The sequence below is a fragment of the Parambassis ranga genome, chromosome 2 (genome assembly GCF_900634625.1).
Source record: "Parambassis ranga chromosome 2, fParRan2.1, whole genome shotgun sequence".
Lineage (NCBI taxonomy): Eukaryota > Metazoa > Chordata > Actinopteri > Ambassidae > Parambassis > Parambassis ranga.
Window position 1 is genome coordinate 31,948,147 of NC_041023.1, and position 10,215 is coordinate 31,958,361.

A 10,215-nucleotide genomic window follows, 5' to 3' on the forward strand; every position below is an offset into this window, starting at 1 on the left:
TTGGACTTTGACAGCATATAGGTCCTGTGTTTGAAAGGTTTCCAGGAAGCAGGAGTGTGTAGGATGGATAAGTAGTGTTTTTCTGTGGAGGTGCTGCCCCCTGTGGTGAGTCTGTGCTAATACGGTTCACATGGAAATCACAGAATCTGTATCTGTATGGCAGAAATCACAAAGACGTGAAGAAGCACTATGGCTAGTGATTACTTTTTTTAAGACTTCACACCAATTTTCCTTGACTGGCTGCTTCCAATTCCTCTGGAGTGGAGACATATGGGTACTTGAAGACCTCAGAAGACAGCTGGTGCCTAAATCTTCTCAGGCATCTAATTCACGATGAAGGGATTGATTTACATGCTTGGGAAAAAGAAGGAAAACCTTCCTTCTTTTTTAAATTACCACTTGTAATATATGTATGCCGATATATGGAGGAGACAAGTTAAGGCTGTGAACATATGTAAACCTGTTGAGTTGGTTTAAAAATGAGGAATTTCTTATATCTAAACGAAGGTACCTCCAAAAATTACTAGCTAAGCTAGTTATTGACCTGATCAATCTAAATTATTACCTCTGTAGCTATGAAGCTATAAATGATTTCTGGTGTCAGGCTCAATACATTGACATCTGTGTTTCAGTTTGCATCCCTGCTAATCCCCTATTGTCTTTGCGTCTCTGCGCCTTTTGACATGCAAATGACCGGCAACTTGTCTTCATCAGGATCCCTTCTGCTCAGAATTGAAAGACTATAGCAGAGGCCTCATCCACCCTCACCATGAAATCCTCATTAAATGTACCGGGGGGGGGTGCTGTGGGATCCTTCTGATCCCACAGGCTGATTGATATCATCCATCACTGCTACTTAGTCATAGCAGCGAGGGAATATTTGAACAATTTGAACATTGTTTGTGTCCTTTTTGTGACTTTTTTCTTACCTGAAGATGTTTGCAGGTCTACAGTGTCAAAAAAATTTAAGGAGGTGGAATCAATCACTTCCAACTATCTGTCTGTGTAGATCTAGGCATGATTCATGTTTTGTGCTTTCATTGTTTTCAGTTTGATCAGAATCAGAATCAGAATCAGAAATACTTTATTGATCCCAGGGGGAAATTGCTTATTTTTTTTAATATTATATATTTATATATTTTTTTATTTTATATATTTTTATATTTTTTATATATATATATTTTTTAATATTTTTATTTTTAATTGATCACATATGTAAATCTCAATTTACCCAATAAATCTATATCTTAGCAGAGGGTATTTAAATTAGACTTATTGATCAGCATCTAAAGACCACCAACACATTATTTACTGTATGTTTTGTTTAGTCCGTGCTAAAATACCACTTCAAATGTACCCAGTCCCATTCAGTTAACATGTGCCAAGCTAATGTTTTTGACAGCAAAGAGCCTTCCTGGAACATGAATTGGCCCTTACAGCGCTAGACTAGCTGTTTCCCATTGTTAGGACAATTGCCTGCTAATTCGTGCATCATATTTAGCATTTAGAGATGGGAAAGTGATATAAATATCATAAGTGAGACATAAGAAAAACAAATGTTCCTTTTAAGTAACACCCTGTTATGGTGTAATTGTGTAACTTTTTTTGATCTGTGAAACCAGGGCTGTCTGAAGTCACCCATTTATGCACAAAGTCACTAAATGGAGAGTTTATTTTAGAAGACTATACAGGGGAGTCGTCAGCAAATTGATTGATACACTTTTGTTGCATCATTCTTGCCAGCTAAATAAATGCATTGCAATACACAATACAACTCTAGACCATTGACCATTGATTGAACACTATGCGTTATGGGAGACATTGAGCCTACTATATAGGGTTTAATGATTCTCACAACACATTTAGACAGCACTACAAAGTGGCAAACACAACGTAGTGCACTCTATTGTGTGATTTCGTATACAGCTATGATTCTATGATGGTAATTTAGTGAGCTAAATGATGTTTGTAAAGGAATTTCTGCCATCCTTTTTGACATCCTTTTTATTTCCATTTACCTTCATCTTGAAGGATAAACATGCCTCCAAAGTTGTTGACTTCCTGCATTATTATTATTTAAAGAGTATAACTGCATGTGCATGCAATATAAATATCCAGCTTAGTCACTAGTCGCTACTTAAATGTTGTTTGAGTTGAAGATGAGGTCACTGAGCATTTTACTGTGCTTCTCTGTTTCCTCTGAACACAAGTGCCGGCACGTTGAGGCTGTCAGTGGTGGCCGTCGTAGGTGACAACTCGACAGACACAGAGGAAGATGCCAGATGGACTCTGGGCCCGAGGGCCCCAATGGGCACAGATGGGTGGGTGGGTGGCACCCACACAGGCAGCACAGGCGTCTGTGCCAGCACCAAGACAAGCAAAAGAAGAGAGAAGAGAGAGAGAGAGAGAGAGAGAGAGACATCACACCACCTTCAGTGATACTACATGTTACACCTCTTCTTCTCTGTGTATGTGTGCCCAATGCATGTGACCCTTTGAATAAGGACACGAGGCCATTTGTATGCATGTGGCTTTGCATAAGTGCATGCCATGCTTCTCTGTGTGTGTGTATCCTGATCTAACTCTGGACTGCTTCGCGCCCATCGGCCTCCCTGAGCTGACCACCAGCATCAGCAAGTCTAAACCTACTACCTGTCTTCTGGATCCGATCCCTTCACAGCTCCTCAAGGATGCTATTCCTCTGATCGGAGACTCTATATTAGGACAGATCAACTTGTCTCTGGAAACAGGATATGTACCACAGGCTTTTAAAACTGCTGTGATCATTCCGATACTTAAAAAACCTTCACTGGACCCGGACGTCCTAGGAAACTACAGACCGATCTCCAACCTCACCTTTATCTCCAAACTACTTGAAAGAGCTGTTGTAAGTCAGCTAAACGACCACCTGTGTAGTAACAGTCTGTTTGATGCTTTCCAGTCTGGTTTCAGAGCCCATCACAGCACAGAAACAGCACTGCTTAAAGTCACCAATGACCTCCTCATGGCATCGGACCGGGGTCTCGTCTCTGTACTCGTTCTACTGGATCTCAGTGCTGCCTTCGACACCGTAGACCATCGCATCCTGCTACACAGATTGGAACACGAGATCAGGATTACAGGAACAGCACTGCGCTGGTTTAAATCATATTTATCTGACAGATTTCATTTTGTTCACACTAACGATGTGTCTTCCACAGGTACAAGGGTTAACCACGGTGTTCCACAGGGTTCTGTGCTCGGACCGATCCTGTTCACCCTCTACATGCTCCCTCTAGGATACATCATCCAGAAGCACGGCATAAACTTTCATTGTTATGCTGATGATACCCAGCTGTATTTATCCATGAAGCCTGAAGAAACGGAGCCGCTAGTCAGACTACAGGCGTGTCTAAAGGACATAAAGGACTGGATGTCCTCCAACTTTTTACTATTAAACTCGGACAAGACTGAGGTCATTGTTTTTGGACCGAAACATCTCAGAACTAGTTTATCAGATAATACTTTCTCCCTGGATGGAATTACTCTGGCCTCCAGTACGACTGTGAGGAACCTTGGAGTTATCTTTGATCAAGACATGTCGTTTGTCTCTCATATTAAGCAGGTCTCCAGGACCGCTTTCTTTCACCTGCGTAATATTACTAAGATCAGGAGCATCCTCTCTCAGAGTGATGCTGAAAAGCTCATCCATGCTTTTGTCACTTCAAGACTGGACTACTGCAACTCTTTATTGTCAGGATGTCCACATTACTCCATCAACAGTCTGCAGCTGATCCAGAACGCAGCAGCTAGAGTTCTGACAGGAAGCAGCCAAAGGGATCATATCTCTCCTGTCCTAGCGTCTCTTCACTGGCTCCCAGTGGACTCAAGAATACACTTCAAGATCCTTCTTCTAACCTACAAGGCTCTTCATGGACTTGCTCCATTGTATCTGCAGGACCTGATTGTACCATATGTTCCTAATAGGACACTCAGATCTCTGAGTGCAGGTTTACTAGTAGTTCCTAGGATTCATAGAAGTAGAATGGGAGGACGAGCTTTCAGCTATCAGGCACCGCTATTATGGAACCAGTTACCAATCTGGGTCCGAGAGGCAGACACTGCCTCCACCTTTAAGACTAGACTTAAAACTTTTCTGTTTAGTAAGGCGTACAGTTAGCCTTAGACCTAGTGTGTAGCACAGCTATGCTGCTCTAGGCCTACGTTGTCGGGGGGCACAAACATGATCCACTGAGCTGTTTCCCTCTCACCCTCTAACCTCTCCTTTTCTCTCCTTAGTCTGGCTCACACTGGTCTCAAGACCTGGATGATGACCTGCAGTCCGGCCCGTGAAGTCTCTCTTGCTCTACGTTGTCGGGGGGCACAAACACGATCCTCTGAACACCCTCTGACCTCTCCTCCACTCTCCTTAGTCTGGATCATACTGGGTAATATCGTCTCATAATCTGTGTTAACTGTCTTCCTTGTAGTTCTGTGCCTCGCTCTCGCTCTCTCTCTTTGCAGGTCTCAAGACCTGCATACTGACCTGCAGTCTCTCCTGCGCTCATCGACTTCACTAGCCCCTGCTGCTCATCTTTACTATCAAATTACTATTCCTACTTATGGACCGACGATATATATAGATATCTATTACAATATAATCACTGTTTCATCTTGCTGTCATGTTTGCTCTGTACTGTATCATGTTTGTATCATGTTTGCTCCTCTCTCCCTCTCTCTCTTTCTCCTTCATCCTCTCTCTCTCTCTCTCTCTCTCTCTCTCCCTCATCCTCTCTGACTAGCAGCAGGACTGGTTCCCCCTTAAGTTGACGGGTCCTGCTCAAGGTTTCTTCCTCTTAAAGGGAGTTTTTCCTTGCCACAGTGCTCTTAGGGGGGTTCCTGTGAAGCGCTTTGAGACAATGTCTGATTGTAATATGCGCTATATAAATAAAACTGAATTGAATTGAATTGAATTGAATTGAATTGAATTGTATGCATGTACACTCTAGTTCTGGATGGCTCTATGATGGAGTGCTCACACACCTCACCCACATAAAGACACCGAAGGTAGCAAGAATATCCTGTGAGTCATCTTTGTGGATTTCTGGAAATATATTTCATCTTGTCTGTTTCACAGCTTTGACTGGTCAGTCAACTCAACCTTAGTGTGTCTATTCTGACTGCAAGAGGGATAAAAAAAAAGAACCTGGAATTACCCTTTAAGGTTACAACGTGAACATGAACCCCTACATGGAAGTCTGCACCAAAATGACATACAGTGGGTTAAGATCTATGATTATAAGTTTATGTCCTAATCATATTCTTAGAAGTTGGCATCCTGGATTTCCAGAAAGTGATCCACAGCTGTGAAAATGGATGAGAATGGATTGCAAAATGGCAACCACTGAGCCCCTTTTTTTTTTACGTTGGGACGAGGTAGTAGCCTGAGGTGCCAAAAACAGGTGACAAATTCAAACTTTAAAGATGGCAGCCATTACCACTGTGGACATAGGTGCAGGGAAATGTGTGTTACTACAGCAACCGTCAAAGGTGACTGAATATTTAAAGTCTGAAAAATCGTATTACTCCTTCGTGCTTCACGTGTTCCTTACCTTGAAACATGTTTACACACTTGGTTGTGTATATGCCTCCTTTGTTTTATGCCCTCAGGGCTGCAGGATGCCTGACTGCTTACTCTGGAGGCCTCCTGCTCTGTTACCCATAGCAGAGCCTCCGTGGGGACTTTCCACCAGCCTGGCTCAGCGTTCATTAAAAACTGCAGCCCACTGCCAGAGAAGGAGAACCTGGCTGCCCGGCTGGTGGGAACCTGCTGCCGTCACCGCATGCTGTGAAGGAACTCATTGTTCTGGGTCAACAGGACACACTGTAAACATGAGGGTAGAGTGTGTTTTAGGAGATGTAGAAAGGAACAGGGAGACTCATGCAGAGGCAGGGAAAAACACACACACACACAATTATATCAGGACACTCAAAACTGAAACATGGTAGCTACAAAACAACAAAGACTGCAGGTCTCAGCAGGTGACCTGGCGTCACTGCAGCCGCTTAATATTACCAAATCAGAACAATTTATCCATCACATCTAATTATGCTTGTGGAGAGGAGGAAAGCAGGAAGTAAGTGAGAGAGAAAGTGGACATGTGGGTGATAGTGATCTTAATCGTTACAGTCTTTTTACAAGCTTGTAATGCGATCAAAGGAATCTTGACCTGCTGCTCATTTCGCCCAGAGGCTGTTATCTGTTTCTGCAGCACGATGAGAAGAGTTTGTTCTGCTGATGAAACAGGATGCTGTCTTTGTAATTATTAGCCCCAAAACAACATATTATGTTGTTTCAGGTTGTAACGAGAACAGCACTGTAGGTTTGTTGTTACCACTTTTTCTAGAGACTACAATATATGTGAACAAGCCATTGAGGTTTGTAGCCCCTTATGATGTCAGAACGGGATGAGACACACCCCCCACAATTCAAATGTGAACTTGTATTTTTGTTCGCAGGATCTCTGGGTATCTACTGTAGAGGGAAACAGGAAGGGGTATGTATAGCAACAGCTTTTTTACACTTAGCTACAGATGCTAATGCATGATGGGATATAACACCCCCCCCCCCCCCACCAGGTGGTGATCAACCTGTGTTCCCATTGCTGGGAGCACTGCAGGACTTCCTGTCACAGCTTCATCACAGACTGACAGTTCCCTTGAATGCAACACAAACACGACCCCCCGCAGCTATCATAATTCATAGGAACAGGAAGCACAGATCTCGTATATACAGGGATTGTAGAAGTGAAGAAATCTCTATTTGCCTTTAAGCAGCTGAAAAATTTCAGGGCAGGTTGATGTGTTACAATCCTATCAGATTCTTCCAGTCACTGCCCTTTCAGGTCATTTCAGATCCTGCCACTCCCACCTGTCCTGGAGTAACCCCAGTTTTTCCCGCCAATCCCAGTCACCTGATTTCCCACACCTGATTGCTCACCTGTTCCCCATTCCCCTCATTAGCTCCTGTCCTCAGTATTCACACCGATCCAGTTTCACTCTTTCCCCGAGACAGCCAGGTTGCACAACAGCTAAAACTACAAGTGATCCCCTGTTGTCATTCGAGTTTGACTGTCTGCATTGTGAGTGTCAGACCTGCCACAGGAGTCCAGTGTGTGTGCGTGTGGAGACCTACATTTCAAGAAGTGTTTTTGTTATGACTCACAGTTCACAGCACAGTATATAGCAATCATGCTAAATTTATCATTTTACAGGGTCACTAGCATTCAAGCTTCTTCCTGCAACACTTCGGCACTGAATCTAAAAGCTTATTTGGCAAGTTGAGGCAGTAATTTTAGATTTCACAATCATTTCCTGACTCATTCTTCTATAAACGCACTCTGGCTAGACTGTTTCGACGTATACATTATAACGCAGCAGTGAAAACAAATCTGCTTCTCTCTTATTTCAACTGAGTAAAGGTTACTGCACTGTAGATGGACAGTTTATACAAGCAGTGCTTCGATAACAAGCTGTGAGAATGGCAGGGCCTTCATCCTCCCATTCAGGACTGTCACAAAAGCTGGCGCGACTCAGTGATGACTATGATTAAAGGGCACGTGTTTCGCCACAGGTATGTAACAACCGCTTTAGGCCGAGCCAAGCTCCCCTCACGCCACCAGGAATGTATGAGAGCTGCTTCGGAGAGGGGAGAAAACTACCACTGTGTGGGGAAGCGACTCCTTCATTTCTGCCCCTCCTCCAAGCGTTTTTTTCTGCTCAACCGCATGCAGAAGGTGCACTGGCTCAGCCTGAGAATGCACAGGCTTGGGAGGATCCTGGGAATCAGTGGGAAGAGAGGAGAGTATGGGCGTTTTCCAAGAGAGGAACATGACGACTATAATAACCAAGTACAGATTGTTTTAATGACTTCAAAGAAACATTCCTTTATAAAAAAAAAGACATTCTTTCAAAATGATAGCACAGCTCATAAAGGTGGAGTTGATCGTTTTTCATTAACACAGTCATGGGAGAGTGTTCTGTCAAAGGGCATTTCTGCTAGCTAGACTGATAGCATTTTCTAGATTTGTTGTGTTATTTTACTTTTTTTTTCTTTTTTACTACTGACAATAACCATCTAGCATATTTAACACAAATTCAGGTGATTTATTCCTGGTTGCCATGGTGGTGCAGTTGTTAGCGCCTGCTGGGAGGGGCCTTTCTGTGTAAAGTTCTCCTCGTGCCTGCATGAGTTTTTCAGGTACTCTGGCTTCCTCCTTACATTCCAGAGACACACGCATCAGGTTAATTGGGGACACTAAATTGGCTCTTAATGTGCGTGCATGCTCATAGTTGTATGTCTTTCACCCTATCCAGGGTGTAAATTTCCATTTTCCCATTGACAGGCAGGGACAGGCTCGCAGCCCCATGTGACCGTGCATGTGTAGTATAATGAGTGTTTACAGGCCCCAGCCTACCTGATTGTATTCATTCATCTGGCCTGCATCAAGGATATACAGCTAACAAATCTGCAGCAAAAGCGTAAACAATTATGTAAACAATAATGTAAACAATAAATAAATAGTAAATAATAGATGATATCCTCTTGCTTACATGAATAATAAGAATAAACAGAATAAACATGACGGGCTCAGTTCAAGGTGAGTCTGTCCACCTGAGCATCAATGTGACTCAGCATTGCTGCATGTCAACATCATCTCTATTAAACGGAAAGAAAAAAGCACAGTCCATCATGGAACAGCTCTAGAACAGTGTGACCCTGAGGCAGCGCTCGCACGTCACAGATAAAACCCCCAAGGAGCTTTATCAGTGACGATCTCTGCTGCTTCCTCCGGCCTCTCTCTCTCCCTCTTTCTCTCTGCCTGGAGGGTCCATTCATTCCTCCTCTTGCTTGTTTATTTTTATCTCATTCAGTTTTTATTAACTTTAGGGTAAAAAAATCCAGTTCAATGAACGCATCGATAAAAACTCTGAGAATTTTAGTGTCTTTTCATTCAAAGAAAAATGAGAATGTTCTCACCCTCAGGTTATTTTATCAATGCAATCAGTTGTGTTGTTTTTCCTCTCATGCCAATGTTTACATAAAAGTCAGGTACAAATCTGATGCACGTCATAATCATTGTTGCTCGTGCTCCGCCCTACAGCTTTATTTTTTTCTGAGAATGAACTGCTCGTAGTGTTCACATTCTCTTTCCAAGAACCTTCCTGTCTTGTTCGCTCCCTCCTCTTTCTCTCCTTCCTTTCTCCCTCTCCTACCTGTTTGTCTTCAACGCCTCTTCACTCCTCCTCCTCTTCTTTTCTCCTCCTCCCCCTTGTTTACCTGTAACTCTGTAGCCACGGCGATGGCTGCGGTTGTCACAGTGATCATGTTACATCTAGAACAGCTAGTTCCCAGAAAGGGGAAACCAGGGACTCCTAATAATAAGCCACTATTGTTGCCAAAAGGTTCTCTCAGTGCCACTTCACTCTTACACACAGGACCAAACAGGAAAAGGACACCTCGTACACACATGCACATGGTGGCACGATAATGTACACACACACAAGTGAGAGCACAAACAACAGGCGTGTACTGTACATGGCCTAGAAACAAACATACGTGTTGTAAAAAGTAAACAGAAACCCCTGAAGGCACCATTAGCTTTACACTGTCCCAATGCAATGCAATATATACATTACAAGGAGGATTTGACCTTTAACTCATATGTCAATATACACAAAGCAGCTGCTGGGTTGGTGAATCAAAACAAATATGCTAAACAGTTTGGGAAACATGCTTGGCAAGCCTCACAGTAGCTTAGCTTAATGTTACAACTGGCCTAGGGGAAACCTAGTTTTAACATAAAGTGACTCTTCCCTCCTGTTCCGACTCCAAAGGTAGATATGAAAAATACCAACGACGAAAGGAATATTTACAAATTTATTTACAAACGAACTGAGGCAACAGAAAACTTCAGGGTGAGCAATGCCAAAATAACAAACAAAACAAAACAAACAAAAAAAGGTTCTCAGCTCCTGTCTTTCCTGAAAAGAAGATAAATTTAAACAAAAATACAGGTGACTTCCCTGACTTCCTAACGAAAAAACCTAACTTCTCTTTACAATCCAATAGCAACCAATTAGTTCGGCAGTTTCGCAATAAAATGAAGAATATTAATCATCTGTGGAAGCTATAAAATGCTAAAAATTAGCCAATCGCAGAGTATTGGCTGGTTG